Below are 26,624 nucleotides of genomic sequence, written 5' to 3' on the forward strand. Positions count from 1 at the left end.
TACTTATTGCCTCTAATGTAAGCTAAGGTCACTTTCAAATTCACTAATTAATTTACTGTTGCTTTTAAACAAAATTAATCCACTTGACTATTGCCTCTAACATAAGATAAATTATTTTTAAATCTCACTAATTAATTTATTTTTATATCTCAAATATGTAACCACCGTTCAATCATGTGGCATCCAATGTGTAGTGTGCCCTAAATTATGTTGTTATTTCAAAAAAGAATTGATTCACTTGATTGATTGATTTCTATTTTATATCCCAAATACGTAGCCGCCCTTCAATAATGTGCCACACAAAAATACTTGTATTTGATTTTAAGGCAACAGTAGAGTTGTTTGTGGTGTTCCCCTGCTTCTTGGATCGCCCACACAAACCAAATATTCCTTCCATTTCTCGGATCTTATACCCAAATTCTGCGCTCTCGCTTTAAACTCTAATCATTTGGGCTTGCACCAAAATAATTGGCCAAGCCTTCGCTTTCTATGATAGCTCTGAATACTAAGCGTAGAAAATAAAAAGGCGAAAGAAGATTCATCTTTTGACAACACACAGCAAAAAGTCTAGTCGTGCAAACGATATGAAATCCGACTTCTCATATGACATTTTGTAACTCTGCATCTTTTAATCGTACGCACTTAACTTTTTTGAAGACTCAATATTACATCTAAAACTTGTAAATAAAGAGATGGACCACACGCAACAAGATCCAAAACTGACATCGCCATACAATGTCTTATTCTTCGCATCGGATCTGAGTTGTGAGCAACTCTATTTAATTTGATATGGACAACTTGGAGGTGTTCGTTTAATGGTTTTTTTATTGATGACAAGCAATCAACGTTGTGTAGGACAGAATACGACACCCATTCTTAGTGAAGATCATGCACACAGACAATACGGCACCGACGGTTTACTCGAGATCAAATATACATCCAATATGGGCACTGGCTATCCAAGGGAAAATTTGCACCGCCTGGATAGCCGTGCTTCCTCGGTCCGTGCCCCTCCGCGTTCGTGTCTGCCCGCCTGCGTGAAAGGTGCCCGTGAAAGGACGTCGCCTCAAACTGCTCGCCACACGTCTGTCGGTCCGGATTTCCCTTTTTCCTGCGGATTCCGGATTTACCCCCTCCGCCTGCGTGCCGTTCCGTTTTGTGGTTTCGTATGGTTGTGACTGTGGTATACTCAGAAACCCTTTCAAATTAACAGCTTCCGATATGTGCAAAAGAAATAGGTTAATTTTTCATCGGTTTTCACTTTCTCTTTTTTTTTAAATATTACTTTCACATTTTCTTAGTCGTTTTTTTAACCTGTTGCGTTTCTTGTAGGTTTATGGTTATCTATTGTGATGTTGCACTCGCCAATAGTCTGGAATTGTTTTTATCTTTATTAATTAATCAGCCAATATGCAACATGTGGAAGTCAAGATGAATCACAATATTTAAAAAAAAAAAAAAAATTCAAAATTTCAAAAATGATAATGAAAAGTTCATTTAATAAATATCATATGTATCAATAATGAACAATTTTTTTTTTGATTATTTTAATATATACAAATTTTTTGTCATAAATTTAAATACTTTTCATTTAGTCATTAAAAAAAACCTATTTTCACTCAATTAATTTTATATATATATATATTAGGGGGAAAGGTACCAAAAAATTGATAATGAAAAGTTCATTTAATAAATATCACATGTACCAATAGTGGATAATTTTTTTTTTGATCATTTTAATATATGATCATTTTAGAATTATGTTTAAAAAAATTATATTTTTAATATAACAATTATAATATATAATAATTATTAATACTATTTTATTGAAGTGAGATTTATAGTTAATATTATATAAATATAATTAAAATAATAATAATTAAGAATTATAGAAAATATTTTTTTACTTGTAATATAATATTTTAAATGATATTATATATTAATAATGATATTTATAATTTAACTCTTTTAATAATTACGTCGAAGGCATCTTATTTGAAAGAGATGACATCAGTTTTTCATCGAACGGCGGATAATGTTGTAGAAGAGAAGCAAGACCATCGAAACGATCTTTTGGGTTCAATTTTATCAGTATTATTTAACATGTCATTGATTTGTATTTGTCCGATACTTTAGTATAACACTATACTTTGTTTCTTTTTGGTAAAATGCACTCTCGTACATTCATTTTTTAAAAAATTTATTCCCACGTGTTTGTACATGGCCTTAGACAAATATTGGCATAAATTGCAAGTAAAAAAAAATCCCATAACATAGATATGTTAGAGAGACATTAATGTGCATCACAATGAGGTGTCAAAAATATATGAAACCTACAAAACATGAAAGCAACTTCCCCTATAAAGGTCAAATGCGTATGTAAAGATAGATATTGTTTGAATGTCAAATTCCCCTATACCCTTGAAAACTTCATTTATGATCAACTTTCAAATGGATCAATAAATTCCCTAGGAAGGCTCAAATAAGTGTGGTAGGAAACAATGAAATTCTAACCTTTGTGAAACGAATCTACACCTTCTACATGTTAAATTTGTCCTCTAATTTGAAATCTTTTCAAGACCTTATGAGATTTAGTAAGCAACATCATTAATATAGCTGAAATATGGAAGAGCCAAATATTTTTCATTAGAGAATAAGAATAAGAAGAAGTTTTAACAAATTGGTTATTTTTTAATTTATATATATAAATTTTTTATTCATAATTTATATGCCTAATTTTTAAAATATCTTTATTGTCCATTTTTCAAACATAGATAAATAAAATTCATACCTAGATAATCTTCAAATATAAATACCACCCCTTACAGAATACAATAGATTGAATGATGAGACAATGTTGAATGGGAAGTGGGAGACAACATAAATACACCAAGATGATGAATAGATATAATATAGAAATGAAAATATAAAGCATCATAGAGCTACCACCATGATTGGAAATCAAATCCATTGGAAATGCACATATCATTCATATTAGTTATAGTCACAATATGAGAGAACTCACACTACCAAATTTGTTGTCAAATATAAGCATAGGAGATATATCATTGCAACTTTGTATTATATATATAATAATAAATGTGACCATTGTGGAAGTGAGTAAGTCACTACACATAAATTTCACAAAAGCTTACAAAAGGATGAGCCAATTTTTCACATATACAATAGTAGTCTAACTCAAAAGTACAATATACAAATAATGTCTTTATCTTAATTCCACAATCCACTCCCTCCAAGCTCTAATTTTAAAATAGAGTTAAAGTACTTAACGATTAATACATTGGAGAATAATACACTATAGTGATTAACCAAAAAAGTGTTAATCATGATCCTCCATATGAATATCATCAACACCTGAAAATACATATGAGGAAATTATAAGATTAATTTTTAAATTGAAGACTCAAATTTGATTGAAGTTCATTTCATAATTTACTTACCGTTTCCGCTTTGCATTGTGTCCATTATTGTCATCATTTGATTAAGATCAATAGAAAATGGTTGCATGTTTTTTTGAGAGTTTTGTTGGCCATCTAAAGTTGCAATAACATTCACATTAATATATCACGTATAAAATTAATTTATATATTAAAGACTGAAAATTAATGAAGTTCACTTCACAATTTCATTACCATCTCTAGCTTGCATGGCATCAACTATTGTTGTTGTTGTCTTCTCAGGATCAACAGAAATCGGTACCATATATTCTTGATTTTTTTGATGATCTTCTAATGCTGCAATAACAAGCACATTCAACACATCATCTTAGATAAAATTAATTACAAACTAAAGACACAAAATTGATTGTTTTTATTTAATAATTTTGTGACCATATCTAGTTTGTATTGCATCCATTGTCATTGATGTCTGGTTAAGATCAATAGAAAAGGGCAGCATATGTTGTTGATCTTTTTCTTTATCACCTGAAATTGCATTGAAGTACACATGTAACACATCAACTTAGATAAAATGCTCAAGTATAAAATCACATTACGTAATTAATCTAAACAATATTAAAATTCATAATTACTTGCAACAGTTTGTTGAAATGTTTGAGCTGAAATAATACTAAGCATTGATGGTTGATCTCTAGAAATTGTATCTTTTTGTTTAATTAAGTACAAAAAAATGGTTAGAGATAGGAATTGAGTATTTTTCAATAAAAATTAATAAAAATGTTTAATATTGACTAACTTACTATCTACAGCTTGTATTTCATCTGTTAGCATTTGGTTTAGATCAATGGAGAAAGGCAATCGACGTCGTCGAGTACTTTCTTGATCATTCAAACCTATAATAAACATATGTTTAACATATGAAATAAAAATAAGAAGTATTGATATGTGAATTACTCAAATACCTATGAATAAATGTACTCACCTTGCTGCATGATAATATCTCTTTCTTCTTGTATTGCTATGCCTGAGCGATTGGTGACCTTTTTTTTCTTTTGCTTTCTACATCTTGTAGAGGGGAATAGAAAAGTTTCATGCTCCTCAACTCTTTCATTTAAGTTTTCAGATATGGCATTACGTCTTTGATGAATAGAATGACGTTTGTGCATTTTGGTTGGACTAAACCATGGTGATATTCGTCTAATAGACATGTTCTCTGAGCCAAGGATTGATCTAAATTTGGAAGATGAAGCAAGAGATGCATTGATATCTTTTCTAAACCTCTCAACACACTGACTAAAAATGTTTTTTTCATCTTCACTGGTCGGTAAATTTTGGAGCAATGAATTTAAATAATCAATGGAACTTTGAAATCCATTATTAGAAGTATTAGATGATATCCAACCATCTGTAATAGAAATAATAGTGATTAAGTCAAAAAATATTTAAAAGCAACGCATATTTCATTATAAAATGATGCTTTTAAGAATTACCAGTTCTTTGAGCTTCACCAACGACAACCCCATGCACATCTTGATCTTCTGAGGGTATGCAACCATCTACAATTGAAATAAGAATTAATCAATGATATGAATCAAAAAATCATTTTATACTTAATTATAAACATCATATCAACATTACCAATGATGTCAATTTCATGACTAGAATTCCCTCTAACTTCATCAATATCATCAACCAGTGGAGTAACATCATCTACAATTCAATAAGATTAATTTAGTTAGTATTGAAAAAAAATTATAATAATTAAAAATATAAATATTAAACTTAAATATGAAATGACACTTACCAACAACCTGGTCTTGCTCATTTGGTTTGTTTCTCTTTAGAATATCTAAGACCTTCAACACATGTTTGCATGTGTTTCCTCTTTTTGCCCAATCACAATCACACACATGCAAATTTGGTTCAAATTTCCTAACAAAATACCATTTTGTTGGAATTGTTTGGCTTCTTATCCTATATGTGTTAGGGAGGAGATCATATAGAAAACAATCTGCATCTGCTATATTTTTTGATCTCTCTAGAGCAGTTATGTAATATCTTTCCTTTTTGAAGTTTGTGAGGAATCTAGATAACTGCAAATATCTTTTATTTTTGTAGAATGGTTCTACTCTATGAAGAAGTGTATGAATAAGCCAATCCATTCTCCTTGTGCATTTCTTAGAACGATCACTTAAATAGTGACTCTTAATGTGGAAGTGGTATGACTCTATAGAAGCATTGGTTTCTTGATTTGCATGAGAGAAGTTTCGAAAATGTTTTGCCCACATTGCTATACAAACAAACATAATGAAGTCTTAGCATATACAAAAAACAACTTAAATTATGAAAATGTATACAAACAATAATTGATAACTTGATTATCTTACCAATACGACTCTCATCATGACACCAAGTATTTTGAAAGTAATCAATAAATTTCTTCTCTTCTTTGAATTCCTCCATAAAATTTTTGATCGATTGAGTAGTGATGCCTTGATCATCACTTATTTCATACATTATCTCACCCAATCTATCAAATATATGTGTTGCAACATCCTTATTACTAACATACCTGGATTACATAATAGTAGATCAAATTATGAAGTTGACACGTGTAATTTACCATATGTTTTAATTAAAGATTGACTTACCTATACACATTCTTCAACCATGCCCTACGTACATGCCAAATGCATAACAATACTTGACAATCAAAGGATAACCTACAAGTTACATCATCAAAGTTTATAAGTGGGATTTTAACAAAATTAATTGTTAAATTGAAACTAGTTAATGTTGAAAATTAGGGAATATAAATTTTGATAAACTAAATATTAAGAAATTACAATCTCATAAACATAAACTAAGACTAATAAAACCTGATTGCTTCAATCTCTGCACTAGCATCATCTGTCATGAATGCATTGACATGCCAATCTTCTTTATCTTGTTTCCCTCTCTTGTAAACCTCCATCAACCATTCATTTATATCTTCAACTTTATTTCTTGAAGATATGGCCCATGCAACAGGCACACCAGCCTCTTGTTCATCAAATACGAGCAAGGAATATAATTGATACTACACATGAATAAACCATTGATAAGTAATTTTTTAGATAAAATAGACCACTAACTAAATTAAGATCCACAAATACAATTACTATGGTTCTACTTACCCCATATTTGTTTGTTGAAAATGTGGAATCCATTGCAATAATTGAGTTATGTGAATGTTTCACCATCATCTCCCGCATCCATGGTGTTTGAATGCCTATGATAAATGGAACATTTTCCTCATTGTTTGGTGTTTTTTAGTAGAAGAAGTTATCTTTCTCCTCTTCATGCCACAAACATACACTTTTTGCATCATCTTCATTTTTTGTGATCGAAGAGAGCGTACTCTTTTCCATGCATTCAATACATCCTTCCTCAACAAGCATGTGTCCCTCTTATTCATCAACTTTGTCAAACCACGATCCAAATAGTGTTGTTCACATATTGTGTCAATTGACACACCCATCAACAATAAGGATTCAATATATGATTTGCATTCATTTGATAATCTTGGTGCAACACTACTTCTTGGATCACCAGAAGGGTCATCCTTTCCATGACAAAATTCACCATTAGCATCTTGATGGCTAAACTCATTATATGTGATGATTGCAACATTTGGTCTACCATACATAACCTTAACATAAAAGTGGGCTTAACAACCCCTTTTTTGAGTAAACCTTCATATCCTTTGCATTTTTTCAAGATTGTTTTCAGGTTTATTTCTTCTATCCTCAGGCCCATAAGCACAATGATAACTGTTTATACATGTACAAAATATATATTAATTGATATAATTAATGACAAATATAAAAGGTGATGTGCTTAATTAATTTATTAAATCTAAACAAACCTTAAATACATCTTGGTGGCGTGGTCATTAGGTTCTATCAAATTGTACACTTTATGCTTTTTAATTACAAATTGTGTCTCAGTGTCATCCAATAAACCTTCTCCTTGGACAAAGTGAGAGAGTCTCTCAAAAGGGATAGCAGCACATAAGTCTATATGTCGGTTATTATCATCTCCAATTGGTGTCCATTCAAGGTCTTCACTTGAGAAATTATTTCCCTCGTTGGAGATGTCTTGCACATCTAGCTTGATAAGTGATTCCCATTTATTCTTTCTACCCATTCTGGATAATATTAATATGGTTAGTGGCCCTCTAGCTTGTTCAAATATCTAGTAACAACTACATTGATACCATTTTATTTGTATCAATATCCTCAACAATATATTTTACTAATACCAAAATCATATGAAAACCATCATATCATTAATAAAATAGAATGCCACATCTCATGGTTGAGACACCTAAACCTATATTGGAAATCGGACACCTAAGCTTTAACAAGATAATTTGAATCTAAGAAAACAAAAACATGACCTTTTTATTCTATAATAATGATTCTCTTATATTTTAATTTTTTTGAGTACTTACACTATAAAGGAGACAAAATATAATAAGAAAACATACAAAATAAGACATCAAAATTTTAAAAAAACTAAACTATTATATCCAGTACAAAATTTTGAACATTTAAAAGAGAAGTTAGTATGCAAAATTTAATCTAGTTTAACGATTGTTGACAAATATTATACAACAAGAAACACACTCTAGACAAATTTACCTGAATTTTGGTGTGCAATATGAGGAAAAATCTTGGTCCACTACGTGTCCTTTGAACTAGTTTTCAAATGCCTACAAATAATTTTAAAAGTGATTAATTAGTGGTTTGAAATTTGTTCACATTTTCATGCAAACAAATTCTTAAGCATTCATATATATGAAATCCAAATTTGATTAAATCTTAATTATATCCAAAAATAGAAAAGTGTTATGGAAGTGTGAATATAAGTATGACATTTAGGAAGAGTGAAACATTTTTTGGGTGTGCAAATATTGAGTTTACTTCGATGATGCTCATCACTATCCAAAAGATAAAATGATGGCTTTGAGCTCTTAACTCAAGTATTAAGACATGGTCAAAATTTCACAAAATCGTGATTTACTATTAAGAAGCTTGACAAAATCTACACATATGTACACACACATACATATATATACATATACATACATATATGTATGTATATATATGTATATATGTATGAATGCATATATATATATATATATATATATATATATATAGATGTACATATGTATATGCGTACATATATATATGTACAGACACACACACACACACATATATATATTTGTACATACATACATACATACATACATACATACATATATACATACATATATATATATATATATATATATATATATATATATATATATATATATATATATATATATATATATATATATAGCGTGTGTGTGTGTGATGAAGACCTCAATTTTGTAGAAAAATGTATAAATTTTTTGTCAGTCAAGGTTGAATTAATTAATGAGAATAGAATGAATCTCTTGAAAATTCATAAAGAGTTGCATGCAAATTATACAAATTTTAAAAAATTTATCATGCAATCGATAGACCTTGACCTCTTCTTTAACAATAAAAATGGGTTAAAAACTCTAAATGTTATACAAATAACTTGGAAGAAAAAGATGGAATTAGATTTAAGTATTTCCCTAGGTGTGAATGAAAGTATACTAGATATGCATATGTACATCAAAGTAGACTTGAAATCATTGAAAGAGGATCTTTAGAAATTGGATAAATGTGTCTAACCCACAATGTTTCTTTGAAATTGCTAAGAAGTTGAAGAAGGTTCACCCCACAATTTTCACTAATCATGAGACCTTATTGAAAGACTTTTGGGCCAATTTGCATGAAAATTTTGAAGTCAGGAAGAGGTGATATTGTAGATTAATTTCTTATCAATTAAAAGATTTTAGAATAAGAGATGGCATTCCAAAATATTTCTCAAATAATGGAGATATTTTATATATTGTATATAAGGTAAAAAATATAGTTACTAAATAATTAGACCTTATTAATTCATTTGAAAAGGAAGGAGTGTCATTTAATGATTTTTTTAGAACATACTAGGTATAAGCAACAATACCTAAATAAAACTTCAAATAAAGAGTTATCAAACAAGCGTAAAGAGAAAGACACAAAGATCCATTGAAGTATCTTTATCTTCTATTCCACAAGATTAGAAGATATATATATGTATATGTATATATGTATATATATACATATACATACATATACATATATATATGTATATTTATACATATATACATATACATGTACATACATACATACATATATATATATATATATATATATATATATATATATATATATATATATATATATATATATATATATATATATATATATATATATATATATATATATATATATATATATATATATATATATATATATATATATATATATATATATATATTGTGTGATGAAGACCTCTATTGTGTAGAAAATATTAGCCATGGAAACTAGTGAATGGGATTTGCAAATAAAACAAGATACCTTATTAGTAGAGATTGATTTTAGCAAAGCATACAATGGAATGTGCTATAGATTTATTCTTAAGATTCTTTACTAGTTGGGTTTGGACCTAATATTTTTTCACATGCTAAGATACTTTTTAATGATTCAAATGCATGAATTGTCATTAATAATTCCTTATTAGAGTAATTCTCATTGTAATGTTCTATTAGAGGGTGTCAATTAGCACCTTTCTTATATGTTCTTATCACTAATGCACTTATTTTTCTATATGAAAAATACAATCACATGAGCTTGATTAAGGGAATATTCATTCCTAATAATGATGGTGTGCTTAATTTCCACTTTGGAAATGATTGTATGTTATTCCTACAAAACATCGAAGAAGAGATTTACATTATTCAATCATAGGTTCAAAACTTGCGCATCATAGGACTATTTTTTTATGATTAAGTCTAATCCAATGCCATGATGGATCCTTAAAGATTGGATACATAATAAAACATGGGAAAATTACTTGATACATGTGAAATATAGTTGGTTTAGGATTTTGTCTTTCAAACATGTAGAATTAGTACATTTCTAATCTTAATTATAGGCAACTAAGTCGAGGAAATAAATTTCCATTTCTTGCTAGTAAAATTCAAGTCATAAATAAGATTTTATTGGCCTTTAATGTGTACTACTCATTCTATTGGATGCCTTCTAAGAAGGAAAATGAAGAGAAAAATAAGATCATTCACCAATATTCATGGTGAAATTGGGAATGTATGTTGGTTATAAATATGCCTCTTGGTTATAAGTTAAAGGTGGTCTTGGTTTCTTGAACCTTTGGATGCAAGGGATAGCTCTAATTTCCAAATGGATAATTAGAATAATATCAGTTAAAGAACCATGGAAAAAATCATTTTCCACTACATCATTATTGCTACTGCTAGTAAGAAATGGTAGAATGTTGGATGGAATGATGAAATTTTATTTTATCCTTTATTTTCAAGATAACATCCTCTTTTCTCCTTCTATCTATATGGAAGGCTTGGCATATTACTAGTATGTTTTGATGCTAGAATGATGGCTCCTTATAGCATGGATTTAGGTTTGGTAATTATTCTATCTAGTTAAATAGGCACCTATAATATCATGGTTTGTCTCTGGCTATTGACTTCCTTATCCATGCTTCTTAATGCTTTAAGAAAAGAGTTCACCAATTTGGTGATATTTGGTATTTTAATTTTAATTAGACCTCTTGACAATTGTTGAAGGACAAATATAAATTAAATAGCATGGCTAATAGATTTTTATTTTTGTTAAATCATTCCTACCAGTTGATCTTGCTATGAAACTTTGTACCTTGTTGCATTGTAATTTTATCAAAGACTTGATTTGGTTGTCTAAATATCATTTTTATAGAGTCCCTTTATACAAGATTTGTTTAAAACTTCTTCCTATTTTTTCACTCAACCTCAGCTAGAACAAGCATTGGGGGTGTAGGTTCAGTGAAACGATATGGAGAAGTTTGAGAGGAAAATTTTAGAGGTTTAAAGAAGAAGTAAATGCTCATATTTTAGCCTAGAAAGTTCTACATTACAAATTGTCAGTTAGTGAGAGATCAAAATTTGTGATCTAATCTATCAAATTCTCTTTTTGTTAGCATAATTAAAAATTAAAACATATATTATAGGAATGTTCCATAACAAGTGAGAATTAGAATGTTAATTCAAGGACATTCTTGTCATTTTTTCTCTTTCATTGAGTTGGAAAAAAGACTTGTTAGGTGTTTTTATTAATTAAAATGCATCTATCCCGAACTATATAATATATAATATGAAAAATTACAAGATAGAGATAATAACAATCACTAAGAGATTAAAATAGATACAAAGGGAACCTTTAACAAAAATTGCAACCATCAACTAACAAAACTCTAATGTTAAGCTATACATGAGGGTATGGATGAATACAACCCCATAAAATTTATAAGTTATAGGAGATATGACCAAAAGCATAATACCAAAAAATATAACACTTAGATCATAAGATCTGGTTGCATTCTCTTTCTTATCTTAACCAACTTGTTTACTCTTGTCATGTTGACCCTTTTTTTTTTTTTTTCTGGCAACTCCACTGTAGTTAATGATTTCTTTGAAGATCAATGTTTAATGTGTATTTTGCTCGATCAACAATCTAGATTCTCTTGTTTACATTTCTTTCCTTTTTTCATGGTATTCATAATAATATGAAAGTTGACTCTATGAGATAGTTTGTTCTTCTTAATATATGGAATTGTAGGTGTATGTGAATTTTTTCTAATTAGCTAGTTCACTAGGGAATAGAAATTTTTAATTTTTCCTCTAACACCTTGTTTCAAATTGCCTCTCTTTATTTTCAACTGCAAGGGATGCCTAAGAACCAAAAAAAAATTAGTTACTACCTAGACTACATCAAGCTTCAACTTCTTTAACACTAGAAAAAAAGATATCACTCGCTCTAGGCAATTTCAAAGAATTTTCCAATTTAGTGTATAACTATGATTTCATACTATTCTAAGGCTAGTAATCCTTATAATTTATATATGGATGGTAGTAGTTGAATTTTCATAAGGTTTAAATATACATTTCAATAACCTAAGAATTGTATTGATGCATTAACCTAAATGAATGATTACAATAAATGGTGTATAATTATGAAAGAAATGAGAAAACTAGATAAAATCCTAGGTGAGGATATCTTTATAATATAATGAGTGTTCTCATGTTATTAGTGATACAACATAACCTAAAAATAGCTCAAATTAATAATAGACTAAAAAGTAACCTATTTAGTGATTAATTAGTTAATTAGATGATCATATATTTACTCTAACATAAACAAATATTTCTCTTGAATAGATGAGAATAACTGACTTATCTACAAATAAAATACAATTAAAAAACCATTTTATATTTAGAACTTCAATTAAGTAATATATACTATAAAATCTTCATCTATAATGTTAAATACATAATATGAGAAAATCAAGATCATTAAGTGTTTCACATAGGAATCAAGTTTCATGGTAGTAATTTTTTTATCTTTATGAAAAATTTGGGATAATAGAGTTCTTTGTATTTGACTTTAGTAAGAATAACTTTTCACACACATTTTTGTCAATGTGTTATAAAAAATGTATAAATCGGTTGCCAGAATTACTGCCTCCAGTGACCGTTTTCCGACCAACAGCCATCAGTGCAATCGCAGCTCTTCTGCGAGTGATTTTTAAATAAATATATTTACATTAATTTTGTTAAATAAAAAAATATAACTATTATATATAGAATGTACAAATTTTTATGTATAATTATTTAAATTCACTCAAATTTTCATATTAAATAAGAAAACATAGTAATTATAAGAAAAAAATCTTACATCATTTATATGCACAAAATAAAAATGTTCAACTACTAATTCCGCTCCTCCAATCTGATTCCACTTAAAAACCAAAGTTAAGCATTCAGAACAAGTCACATCAAACGGCCTGACTCGAAAGTGATGGTTTTCTGCTGGTTAATACTTTATGAACATTTTTTAGTTTTATAATTGTTTACCTATCCATTCATTTTCAGTTTTACAATGATGAAAAAAGAGGGTTTTAGTTATAGCATTTATTTGATTATTTCATTTTCAATTTTACAATGCTAATGAAAGGAAAAGGATTGTTTTAGATTAGTCAACATTTTCAATTTCTATGATTTTAGGGTTTTGACTCAACATACTCATAAGCAGGGTTTATACAATACATTCACCTATGTATAAATATGTGCATATATATATATATACATATACACATTTATGTATATAGATATGATTCTAAAAAAATATGGACAATGATTAACTTGGGAAATCACACCATGAAATAATGAAAACCAAATTCCATTACTTTATAATTACATAACAAATGATTAACAAGCATTGCACCTACTTGTTAATGAGTGAGGCCAGAATGTGATTTTGAATGGGGAAGAAACCAGTGGCTCACTGTTGTAATTCTAATCAATCCCTTCTGTGCCGCCTACACAAAAAAAAATGGTATATTGGCATTGGTATGTAGAACAAGAATTTTTTTGGGAAAAACGTGGCTAACTTGTACACGCACAGTGGCTGCATGAGAAAGAAGAAGATTATGCATCACGATATATTGAAAAAACATACACAGCGAAGGCGAAACGTAGAGAAAGAAGATGAGAAAAATCATTTCGGCGAGTGTTATATTGCAAGCGGGCGGGAGTTTTGCAGTTGTTGGATGCATTTAGTTTCAATGGAAGCGAAATTCGGCGCGGAAAGGAGTCCGTAGTTGCAGCATTTATGATATTTATCACTTGCAGTTCGGTGCCGTCAAGACGCAGTGTCAAAACGGAACGATGTGCAATAGGTTTTAAAAATGATTAAGAAAATGTGAAAGTAATATTAAAAAAAAAAGAGAAAGTGAAAATCGATGAAAAATTAACCTATTTCTTTTGCACATATCGGAAGCTGTTAATTTGGGCCGTTAATTTGTAAGGGTTTCTGAGTATACCACAGTCACAACCGTACGAAACCACAAAACGGAATGACACACAGGCGGAGGGGGTAAATCCGGAATCCGCAGGAAAAAGGAAAATCCAGACCGGCAGACGTGTGGCGAGCGGTTTGAGGCGATGTCCTTTCACAGGCACCTTTCAAGCAGGCGAGCAGACACGAACGCGGAGGGGCACGGACCGAGGAAGCACGGCTATCCAGGCGGTGCAAATTTTCCCCTGGATAGCCAGTGCCCCCAATATGCGGGACAGACAATACGGTACAAATTGTTACTCAAGATTTTCTTTTACTGTTATAACAAACAAGAGATTTTGAAATTGATCTAGGAAGACAAAAAAATCAGACACCGATGATGAGTTTTGCCATCAACTTCTTTCAAGATCGATGTTGGAATGTTCAGGATTATCAATTCTGTGAGTTTTTGATGGGGGGAAATTCAAGAACTTACACTAGACAAGCCATTAATGTTCGGAAAATGTTGCTTTCAATTGAGATTTTTTAATCTTTTCAACTATTGGGCTTCATGAAGTGAATAATAAGTAACAAAATCAAACTTACTCATCTAAATCCCAAAATGTAAATTTAAAATAAAACTTCAAATAAAATCCCTAATCTTTTCAACTATTGAGCTTCATGAAGTGAATAATAAGTAACGAAATCAAACTTCATGAAGTGAATAATAAGTAACGAAATCAAACTTACTCATCTAACTCCCAAAATGTAAATTTAAAATAAAACTTCAAATAAAATCCCTATTACATAAATTAACCTTTCAGCTCTGTACATACTATATAGCTAGGTTGCAATCAACGGTGTTCCCCACTGCAAATTTGTTTGGTCTATGTTTTCTTTTTAAAACATATTAAGGGTCATATAAGGAAAGGGTTCTAGTATTGGACATAGTTTCAATAGTGGACAACTTTTTGTCAACCCAACCCCCCATTACTAAATTTTAAAGGAGCCCAAAAAATGATAATGAAAAATTCATTAATAAATATCACATGTAGTAATAGTGGATAATTTTTTATCTTTTTTGACCATAATTAGCCCATTTGTGCACCACTATTGGCCCATTTGTATTGTTTGGGACATTTGTGCATAAGTACTGGGGCATTTGTCCATTACTATTGGCTATATTGAGTTATCTACTATTGGCGCAAAGGTGATTATGTATCGGATGACACTTTTAACTAACCATTTTTTGAACTTTGTGCACATAATGAATTCCACAACCTGCATCGTTACTACCCAGAAGTCAGATCCATAGTTATAAGAAATTAAGTTGTATACATCTAGACAACCAAAAAATAAAAAATAAAAGTTGATGTACGGTTTGAGAGTTCTAGGTGTGTGAAGTTGGCTATGTTCACCACTGGTACCCATCCCCTAGAAAGTAAGCATTTAAACATGCAAATTTGTTATTTTTTATTAGATAAATCAAATCAAAATATTCTAGTCATTGAGTTTTGGTCTATTGGTAAAGTTGAATGGTTCTTAATGAACCCACCAAAGATCAAGTCTTATAGAGTACAAGACTTCAAGGCCTTGACATCATAAGGGATCTGGAGAATGGATACCTCTTTGAATTAGCTTAAAGGCAAAAGTTCATTTTGAATGATAAATAATCCTCCAAAAATAAAATGTTACCAATATAAATCATTTCTTGATTTTTTGAATCATTAGAATATCTTTAAATTCTATCACACATCAAATTGTGTTCAATATATGTTTGGTTATCTCACTTTCAAATTTAGGTGAGATAAATGAGGTAATTCTAGCACATAGCATCAAATTGTGTTAAATGTATTTGTAATGTCCCCTAATTAGTTATGCCTTTAAATTAACCTAAATTTACCCAAATCTAAAATAAGTAAATTAAGTTTATGGGAGTACCTGTGTATACTGTTCTACAAAAAAAACTCAGATAACGTATATGAAATGATACTTGTAAAATTGAAACACATGCTAAAGAAGTAGATTGAGTGATGTAAATCTTAATGTATTAATTACCATTAGTATTAGATTTATTAGATAAAATTAGATTGTTATATTTGCTAGATACAGTCAGATTTGTTAGATGAAATTAGATTATGGGTTAGTTGCTTTTCTTAATTATCCAGTTCCTTATTACACTAGGGTGGGCTAGTTGGATAGGGTGTCCAATAATTCCTCCCTCCTAGGCCCAAGAGTAGATACCATATCCCTCTTGGCTCCATATGGTAGGTGTTAAGCATCCATCATCGAGTGGCGTACCTAGCGAGGTGTTCTATTATCGTTCCCCCTCATCACAACCACATTCTCTCTTAAGCCCAAGGGAAGATGCTTCACCCCTCTTAGCTCCATATGGTGGGTGTTAGGCATCCACTATGGAGTGGCATACTTAAGAGAGAGTCCCTCATTTACCACGAACCATTTGTGATATTGTTATTCATTTCATCTCATTATGACATTTAATTATACCTGATATAGTTATCACATTATATTATATTAGTGCCTTATGTTAGATTGTCATGCATGCTTTCTATTAGTACTACTTTGTATTAGTATTAATCATTTATTATTACAATCAATACGTTATTCCTTATATTTTTAGCATTGTATGAATTTACAGTATTACAATAATTTGTGCATACTAAATTTGATTGCCTTATGTATCCTTAGATTCATGCACCGATATGTATATATATTATGTTTAACATTATTGTAATTTTTATGCTGTTTGAATGATTGCATGTTATTTGCCCTTTAAACTTTACATCTAATTAATGTCATCAATCTAATTAAGATTATCCACAAAGGTTTATATTCAAGAATGTACATAAATAATTTAAATATCTATATAAAATACTGATTGTTATATTTAATACTGATTCAGAAAACGTACATGTCATGTTATTACTTTCCCTTTTTATCTTTTCGGCAGTTTGGATGATATTACTCTATCTTTTATATATTAAATTAAGTATGAATATTCAGCACATCCCCATGCATACCACCAAGAACAAAGATGCTACTACCTATAACCTAATAACAATTCTAATTTGATCCAATCCATGGTGGTGTTGTTGGATGCTTTGATTCCTTTCCTTTATGTCTCTCAAAGTGAGGGAGAGGTCACACCTCTTCATCATGTCTGCCCTTTGGCAAGAAACGCACCCTTTCACCATTAACACCTTTTGAAAGAGTGAAAATCTTCATTGTTTCTACCCTTTTAAAGGACATAACCTTTCATAATTAGGTTTGCACTTCTTATTTAAATCAGATTTGTACTTCTCATTTTCCAATTTCTCCCTCTCAAATAAGGTTCTCTTCTCCCTTTTATATCTTATTCCTGAGGGAGTCACAATTTTTCTTTCCATGTCTTTTGACCATTCATTAACTTAACTAAATTTTAATTAATTATATTTAATTATATTCTTTTAATTTTAATCTAAATTTTATTATTACTATTTATTATTAAATTCTATTTCAAAGTGGGGACATTATAATCTGTCCTTCCCAAAATTGCTTATCCACAAGCAATGATTATTTTTACTAAATGTTCTCAATGTGTGGATCCTTAACTAACCCTAGCAATGGTGATTGTAATATGATTTTGGTTATTTCCTACGGATATCTCTTTGAGACAAGGCAAGGAATGAAATTCTTATATTCATCAAGTTCTTATACTATCATTGCACGGTTTGAGGAATTTTACTTTGAGACATTCTTCCTTCCTATAGGTTTCAACAACCCCTATGTTGTCCTTCATGTTTGCAAAATATGGGCTTAGGGTAATTTAAAATGTGCACCCCATTTAGAGTATAGTCCTTAAACATTTATAAGTACTCGTAAGGCATACTAACCATATTCAAGGAAGGAACACACACACATGAAGTAACCACATTGAAACATGAAGCATAAACAAAAACATTTATACTCAAAGTACATGAATCAATCTCATAAGATACAAGCACATCAATGGATACACATGAAGCATGGTCATAAACTCATGGAAAGCATAAAGCATTTGCATGAATACATGCAAGCCTTTTCATATACATGCAAGTCTTAAAACATAAAAAAATACACGTAATGTATGAAGCGTATATACTACATAGAGGCCCAAATCATATGAAATACATATAGAGTAAACACTTTATGTATGAATCCATTATATAAAGTATGAAGCATGCACATGAATACATAAGACATGATTCATACACATGAATACACAGAAGGTGTAAAGCACGAAAAACATAAGGCAAGAAGAATCTTCATTAAACATGAAGTATACATATGGTATGAACACATATGAAGTGTACACATGAATACGCGTAACACATTAAGCATGAACTATACACATGAATTCACTTAGGGCATGCAGTATACACATAGCATAAAGTATACATATTTGAGACATGAAATAGCACACATAAATATCACAAGACATGAAGTGTACACATAAGGCATGAAATGATGGACACATGTAGGCAAGAAGAAAAACTATGAGTATAAGTACAGCATGAAGTCATGACTACATGTAAGGCAAGAAGCAACACACATGGATATACATAAAACATGAAGCAAAGAAAATAAGGCATGAAGAAACTATATAAAGCATTCATAATACATATGAATACACAAAAGGCATGAATCATCAAGTATACAGAGGAATATATTTAAGGCATGAATCATGCACATAAAAACACTTAAGACCCAGTCATACATGAGAAAAACACATGTGGAAAACACATTAGGCAGAAATCCAACATGTCAATTGTGAAATATAGAAGCATGGATAGACAAATACACGTGAAATATACACATGAATATGCACAAGGCATGAGTCATCCATATATTATACATGTAAACAATGAAGTAGTACATACACATAAGGTACAAGCATATATGAGAAATGCACTTATGGAGTGGATATGTTGAAGACACATCAATCATGAAGCATACATGAGGATATACATAGCACATGAAGAATACACATCGATTCCCTTGATTCAAGAAGCATACACATGAATAAACATATTGATAGATCTTCATATTGACTAGAATGCATTCATTGTTTAAGCCTTACCCTGCAAGATGGCAAAATCAAGGCTTTGATACCATTGTAATGTCCCCTAATTAGTTATGCCTTTAAATTAACGCAAATTTACCCAAATCTAAAATATGTAAATTAAGTTTATGGGAGTACCTCTATATATTGTTCTACAAAAAAAAATTAGAGAATGTATATGAAATAATACTTGTAAAACTGAAACACATGCTAAAGAAGTGGATTGAGTGATCTAAATCTTAATGTATTAATTACCAATAGTATTAGATTTATTAGATAAAATCATATTATTATATTTGTTAGATACAGCTGGATTTGTTAGATGAAATTAGATTATGGGTTAGTTGCTTTTCTTAATTATCCAATTCCTTATTACACTAGGGTAGGCTAGTTGGATAGGGTGTCAAATAATTTCTCCCTCCTAGGCCCTAGAGCAGATACCATATCCCTCTTCGCTCCATATGGAAGGTGTCAAGAATCCATCATGGAGTGGCCTACCCAACGAGGTGTTCTATCATTGTTCTCCCTCATCACAACCACCTTCTCTCTTAAGTCCAAGAGTAGATGCTTCACCCCTCTTGGATCCATGTGGAAGGTGTTAGGCATCCACTATGGAGTGGCGTACTTAAGAGAGTCCCTAATTTACCATGAACCACTTGTGATATCATTATTCATTTCATCTCATTGTGACATTTAATTATACCTTATATAGCTATCACATTATATTATACTCTAGTGCCTTATGTTAGATTGTCATTCAAGCTTTCTGTTAGTACTACTTTGTATCAGTATTAATAATTTATGCAGACTGAATTTGATTGCCTTATGTATTCTTAGATTCATGTACTGATATGTATATATAGTATGTCTAACAATATTTCAATTTTTATGTTGTTTGAATGATTGCATGTTATTTGTGCTTTTAACTTTATATCTAATTAATGTCATCAATCTGATTAAGATTATCCACAAAGGTTTATATTCAGAAATGTACATATAGAATTTTAATATCTATATAAAATACTGATTCTTATATTTAATACTGATTCAAAAACCGTACCTATCCTATTCTTACTTTCCCTTTTTATCTTTCTGGCAGTGTGGATGACAGTTCTAATCCGATTCAATCCATGGTGATGTTGTTGGATGTTTTGATTCCTTTCCTTTATATCTCTGAATGTGAGGGAGAGGTCCCACATCTTCATCATGCATTCCCTTTGGCAAGAGACACACCCTTTCACCATTAGCACCTTTTGAAAGAGTGCAACTCTTCATTGTTTCTATCCTTTAAAAGGACATAACCTTTCATAATCAGGTATGCACTTCTTATTTAAATTAGATGTGCACTTCCTATTTTCCAAATTCTCCCTCTCAAATAAGGTTCTCTTCTTCCTTTTATATCTTATTGTTGAGGGAGTCACAAATTTTCCTTCCATGTCTTTTGACCATTCATTAACTTAACTAAATTATAATTAATTATATTCTTTTAATTTTAATCTAATTTTTAATATTTAAATTTTATTATAACTATTTATTATTAAATTATATTTCAAAGTGGGGAGATTATAGTTTGGTTATCTCACATTCAAGATTATGTGAGATGAGAAACGAGGTCAGTAAACCAAATATAAATTTTCAAGTTTATAATGGAAGGGGAAAAGTTTATGACTACGGACTTATCCTAGTTGGGTGATTAATCAAATTAAGATGGCAAATATGAGGTAGATGCATATATAATTATGATAATTTTGTGGATATGCTTTATGTATAAGAGCACACGTTCTTGTATAGATAAGATAAAGCTAAGTGTATAGGGATATGTGTATATGAATGGATAAAGGATATGAGAATGAATCATGACATTTATTTAAAAATATCAAGATAAAAATAAAAGGAAACTGATATGAGTACATACAAATTTCATCATCACATTTTATCCCTTATTTTAAGTGCATCTAAATTACAAAATGATCATGTATCTCAAAGTATGTAGCACTCACAAATTTGCATATATTCACTATGCTATTAAATAAGGTGATGAAAGCTTACAATATGAACTTAAACTCAAAGTTTTTGCAAATTTGAAACTAAAGATTAACCATTAACATAATGATCCTAGAATCAAAACAAGAACAAGAAAAGCATTGCACAAAATATGTCATACTTATGTGGAGAAACCCTTTCGGGAAAAATATCTACCACAAAAAGAGAGGCAAGTATATTACTAATCCAATGACAAATACAATAATAATACACTTCTCTATAGACCTCTATAAAACCTGGAAACACTCTATTACCCTACAAAATGAACAAGACTAAATGAAGAACACTAGCTCAAGGTAGAAAACCCACTTGAAAAAAACTCACACCCATCTCCCAATATATCCTATTACAGATACACTTACAAATTTCCATAAGGAATCTATTATGCATGTTCATCATAGATGTTGCCACGACAATAATGTCTGTCATAACATGGTGCCATATATTCTCTTACAACTCTTCAAAAATGTCTAAGCACCTCAAAATAGAATATTCCAAAAGGAGTCACCTAGCTATTTTGTCCTTTTCCTAGAGGATAAACTATAAAAGTAACTTTTATTTTGCATGATCTCTTTCAACACAATTGGTTAGATAGTTTTAACCTCTTATTGATGAATTACAAATAAAATTTATAAAATAATAAATTAAAGGATTTACAAGGTTGATGACACCTAAATCCTAATGTTTTCTCACTTGAGATTATAAATAGAATCAAATTGTGTTAAATGTACATGTTTGGTTATGTCACTTTCAAGTTTAGGTGAGATGAGAAAATAGGTCAGTCAACTAAATATAAATTTTCAAGTTTATAATGGAAGGGGAAATGTTTGTGGCTATGGACTTATCCTAGTTGGGAAAATAGTCAAATTTAAGTAACAAATATGAGGTAGATGCATATATAATTATGATAAATTGGTGGATATGCTTAATGTATAAGAGTGTACATGCTTGAATAGATAAGATAAAGCTAAGTGTATAGGAATATGTGTATATAAATGGATAAAGGATAAGATAATGAATCTAACTTCATAGAAGATTGTTCCATTTACTACTATGTACACATATCATGACATTTATTTAAAAATACCAAGATAAAAATAAAAAGGAGACTAATATGAGTGAATACAAATTTTATCATCATATTTTATGCTGATTTTTTAGTGAATCTAAATTATAAAATGATCATGTATCTCAAAGAATGTATAACTCACAATTTTCTATATATTTACTATCTTGTAAAACAAGGTGATGAAATCTTGCAATATGAACTTAAACTCAAAGGTTTTGCAAATTTCAAACTATAGATTAACCATTAACATAGTGATCATAGAATCAAAACTAGAACAAGAAAACCACTACACAAAAAACATCATAGTTATGTAGAGAAACCCTTTTGGGAAAAAATCCACAACAAAAAGAGAGGCGAGTATATTACTAATCCAATGAAAAATAAAATAGTAATACACTTCTCTATAGACCTCTATAAAACCTGGTAGTACTCTATTACCCTGAAAACTAAACAAGATTAAATGAAGAACACTAGCTCAAGGCACCAATTTATAGGAGTTTGTGAGACTGAATACTTCTATGGTATAGCCAAATACTAGGCAGAAAAACACCTAGAAAAAACTCACACCCATCTCCCAAAATATCTTGCTACAGATACTCTTACAAATATCATAAGGCATATATCATGCATGTTTGTCATAGATATTATCACCACAATAATAACTTTCATAACTACCACATATTCTCATACAACTCTTGACAAGTTTCCAAGAACTTGGAAATATAATATTCCAAGATGGGTCACCTAGCTATTTTGTTCTTTTCCTAGAGGGAAAATTGTAAAAGTAACTTTTATTTTACATGGTCTCTTTCACCACCATTGGTTAAACAATTTTAACCTTGATTTAATTGCAAATGATGTTTGGAAAATGATAAATTTAAGGATCTACAAGGTTTATGACACCTAAAGCCTAAAATTCTCCCACTTGACATCATACATTGGAAATTACCCTATAGTGATACATAATACAAATTTGTTGATAGACAAAGTGAAGAAAGCTTGCAATATTAAATTTCTTATGTGATTAGAAATCTGAGAAGATAATCAAATCTAAAATTGAATCTAAAATGAACATGTGATTGCACCGTACAATATAAATATAATATAAAGCATACCAAAATAGACACCAGATTTATGCGAAGAAACTCTTTCAGGAAAAAACTCCACTAGAGAACGAGGGAAAATATATTATTATTCTTTTAGAAAAATAAAATCTTAATAATACACTTCTCCATGTGATCTTAGAACTACTTTAAGACAATGAACAACTAATCAATAAAAAACTATGGCTTGGCTCCAATTTATAGTCAAATGGGAGAGGAAAAACCATTATTGTTTTCCTAAAATAAGAGGCCAAAACCACTTGCAAAAACCCATGATTTAGAAAATAAATATAATTAGAAAACATAATAACATAATAAATAAATCTTCAAGTGACTCCTCATGGGTGCCAAACCCAAAGCAACTTAGTCTTTATACATTCAAAGTATTTTGAAGCTTGTGATGACTATTCAGATACCTAAATGGACACCTTTTCTTATCCCAAACTTTATCTCCCTATTCATGACCCTTTATTTATCATTATGTATGTGGGAAGGAGTTTATTTTATTGATTATTATTTTAATTATCACCTCTTGAAAATGCAATTACAAATATCCATAAAGTAGAAATATTTAATATTTTCTTATGTGTCCTAGAGAACACTTTCCAAATAACATGGAGATATATAAATGACTTATGATTGCAAGGTTAATGTCACCTTATCCTAATATTCTCCCACTTAACATTATACATTTTAATTACATCCAAGAGATACATAAACTAAAATCAAGTACAAGGATCAAGGCCCATGTCCTTCCTACACCAAGAGGGCATTTTTGTGGTCACTATCTTTGTAATAGAATATGCAACATTATCCAAAGTGTCAAATTTTTCTATCAATACATTACCATTATTAACCATTTCTAACATAAATTAATAATATAAATCAACATTCTTAGTACGAGCATGATACATAGGATTCATGGTCAAACATAGTCTTGCAATCAAAATCAATGCCAATACCAAGTCTTTGAAGCCATGTTGCCTCCTTAGAGGGATGAGTGGCATCTATATACTCTTCTTCAATGGTGGATAATGTTGGCATTATGGATGAATTGATTATGTGTTGCATTGATGTTTTGTCATTGATGTCAACACGAGTTGTTATGGATGGTTACTGATTGATAGGTTTTGGTTACCAGTATAAGATCTAGTATTATCGACAGAAGAGACTATCTATTGGACACTTCTGACATGTTTGGATCAATGGAGTATGTTTGATTCCATGTGTTACATAATCTTGGGACATGTTTTGGTCAGTTGGTATTGACTTGGTAATCAGATGCTATCATACATTCTTGTAAACCCTTACCGACATTGCTTTAAGGTTTTACCGACAGAGCTTTCACTAAGAAATCATGATAGCATGCATAAGTGGTGTTGGTGTAGCTTCTAGATGGATTTTAGGATGCTAAATATGTTCTTTTATGGTGCTTCAACTGCTTGAAGACATTTCTTGGGTGAGGTGGACCCAGAATAGGTTTGGTGCCTATCTAGGTTATGGACCTGTATCATGTTAACGTGTACTCTACATGTTACCGGGATGATTGGGGATGTTTAATGGATTTATTATTGTTGTTTTGGTCTTAAGCCAACATGGCATATAATTTTAATATGGATTTATGTAATGGTCTTATTGTAATGTCTTTTAGGTGGCTGACCTAATTGGTTTAGGCCTTAGGGTTGGTATAAAATGATGTAAGATCTCATTGTAGATTGGTGGCATAAAATTTAATGTGTGAATATGGTAATATCATTCAAGCAGAGGATCAGGTCAATCATAGGTGATTGAATTGGGATTAAGGAAGAGGTCAAAGGCCTCTGATATTGAGCTTAACCGAGACTATAATCAAGCATAGTAGATGTTATCTCTGGCAGTTCATTATTCTGGATTATTCTCCATTTATCTTGAGATGGTTGTTGCCTCTTTGTAGTCAGCAAGACTCTTTTGTAATGAGTAGTACACTCTAGGTAGTGTGCCTTCATACATGTGCAGGCCCCTCATTGTATCACATACTTTCTGCAGAAGTATCATCTGACTGTGGGTAGGCTTCCCACCATGGTTTTTCCCTTTCTTGGTTTTTCATATACAAATCATGGTGTTATGTAGTGTGGTTGCTTTTCATTGATTATCTATTTAATTATTAAGTTATATTGTTTACCGACATCTGTTTTTGCTTTACCGGTACTTGATCTGTTTAAAGGTTATTAAGTAATTAAATGTTATAATCTGTTAACAACTGATTCACCCTCTCCCCCTAAGTTGTTCACCGATTATCCTAACAATTGGTATCATGGATTTGGTCCTCTTTTGTAGAAGCTTACCCACTTGAGGTAGATCCTATGGCAGTTAACACTTCAAATCCACCGACAACTATTTTTAGAAGAGAAATCCCTAAGATTGATGGAACAAATTATGGGATGTGGAAAATTTGAATGGAGACTCATCTTAGATGTCTTGGCAAGGATATTTGGGAGATCACTGAGAAAGGATACACACCTTATGATCCCACATCTGATAATCCTACTCTTACAGACGTGAATTAAAATATTGAAAATGATTGTAGAGCTAGAGAAGCCCTCTTGAGTGCACTTACTGATGAATAGATCATGGGATTGACTAATAAGTCATCAGCAAAGGTTATGTGAGAAAAATTGAAAACTCAAAATGAAGGTGATCCTACTGTCAAAATTGCTAAACTTGATGGTTACCAGGTAATATATGAAAACTTGAAAATGGAAGATAATGAAAGAATTGTTGTGTTTACGGAAATAATAAATGAGATTGTTATGGGAATTCAATGTTGTGGAGGATTACTGAGTGAAGATGAAATAGTTTCCAAAGTCTTGAGAGCCCTTCCACCGGCTTACAAGATGAAGGCAA

At 30.4% G+C, this 26,624-nt stretch overlaps 1 long non-coding RNA gene across 1 annotated transcript; it reads right to left on the bottom strand.

The window, feature by feature from the left end:
• Positions 1-3,347: 3,347 nt before the first annotated feature.
• Positions 3,348-3,742, bottom strand: LOC131874523 (uncharacterized). The gene is made up of 3 exons (XR_009371885.1): positions 3,654-3,742; positions 3,462-3,554; positions 3,348-3,375 (listed from the first exon to the last, which is right to left on the bottom strand). It is a non-coding gene; the product is annotated as an uncharacterized LOC131874523 (long non-coding RNA).
• Positions 3,743-26,624: the final 22,882 nt, after the last annotated feature.

Source organism: Cryptomeria japonica, chromosome 3, assembly GCF_030272615.1.
Source record: "Cryptomeria japonica chromosome 3, Sugi_1.0, whole genome shotgun sequence".
Lineage (NCBI taxonomy): Eukaryota > Viridiplantae > Streptophyta > Pinopsida > Cupressales > Cupressaceae > Cryptomeria > Cryptomeria japonica.